Source organism: Elephantulus edwardii, unplaced genomic scaffold (genome assembly GCF_000299155.1).
Source record: "Elephantulus edwardii isolate Elephantulus edwardi_28Jun2011 unplaced genomic scaffold, EleEdw1.0 scaffold06965, whole genome shotgun sequence".
Taxonomy (NCBI): Eukaryota; Metazoa; Chordata; class Mammalia; order Macroscelidea; family Macroscelididae; genus Elephantulus; species Elephantulus edwardii.
Genome location: NW_006406715.1, coordinates 1 through 1,231, shown reverse-complemented (window position 1 = coordinate 1,231; position 1,231 = coordinate 1). Strand labels below are relative to the sequence as shown.

Below are 1,231 nucleotides of genomic sequence, written 5' to 3'. Positions count from 1 at the left end.
GATTGTACCAAATTTTAGACTGGCAGTTTGCCTATTTCCAGTTCCTTTCGATACAGTGACTCAGTATATTCCTTCCATCTTCTTTTAATACTTCCTGGATCATTTAACATTCTGCCGAAAGCATCCTTGATTATAGCAACTCGAGGTTTGAATTTGTTCTTCAGTTCCTTGAGCTTAAGAAATGCTGAGCGAGTTCAGCCCTTTTGATTTTCTGACTCCAACTCCTTGCACATTTCATTGTAATATTTTACTTTGTCGTCCTGTGCTGCTTTTGAAATCTATTCAACTCTTTAGTTGAACAAGGAAGGCCAGTGAATACCACTATCATTCAGATATATGCACCAACAACCAGAGCCAAGGAAGAGGGAATAGAGGATTTTTACCAACTTTTACAATCAGAGATTGATCGACCATGCAATCCAGATGTATTGATAGGCCGAGGACCTTGGCGGGAGGCCGTGCCGAGCTTCCCCGGCCGCGGGCACGAGTGGCGCGTGGGGCCTGGAAGCGGAGCGGCGGGTGGCAGTACGGTGGCCTGAGTGACCTGGGGCCGCCATGCCCAGCTGGACGCTGCTTGCCAGGGCCAGTACGCGGGTGTTGGGCCGCGGTGCCGGCCTGGTGAGCCCTGTGCCGGCCTCGGGGGACAGGACGCATCTCTGCCTTTTTGTACGAAGTCTCCATAGCAAGAGTTGCACGTGGTGGGATGAGCATCTTTCTGAAGGAAACATCCTGTTTATTAAGCAGTTGGTGTCTGATGAGAACCAAGCCCAGTTAGCAAGTAACCTGAAGCCCCTGAAGGATGAGCCGTGGCCTGTCCTTCCTTGGGAACCAGATTCTGTTCGAGTTGGCCTGATTGCACTGAAGCTGGGCATGATGCCTTGTGGACCAAGGACGGTAAAGAGCATGTGGTCACGTTACTGCAGGTCCAAGACTGCCATGTCTTAAAGTATACACCAAAGGAGAGTCACAACGGGAAGACGGCTGCGCTGACCGTCGGGGGGCAGATGGCGTCGCCCTTCCACAAATCTCCATCCATATTGGAATTTTACCAAGAACTTGGATTACTGCCAAAACAGAAAATTACGATCTTTAATGTCACAGATAATGCTGTAATTAAACCGGGCACTCCTCTCTGTGCTGCCCATTTCCGTCCAGGACAGCACGTGGACGTCACCGCCAAAACGATTGGTAAAGGCTTCCAAGGGGTCATGAAAAGATGGGGATTTAAAGG

The 1,231-nt window shown here is 50.0% G+C and overlaps 1 pseudogene; it reads left to right on the top strand.

Moving 5' to 3' along the window:
- Nucleotides 1–555: 555 nt before the first annotated feature.
- Nucleotides 556–1,223, top strand: LOC102860117 (annotated as a pseudogene).
- Nucleotides 1,224–1,231: the final 8 nt, after the last annotated feature.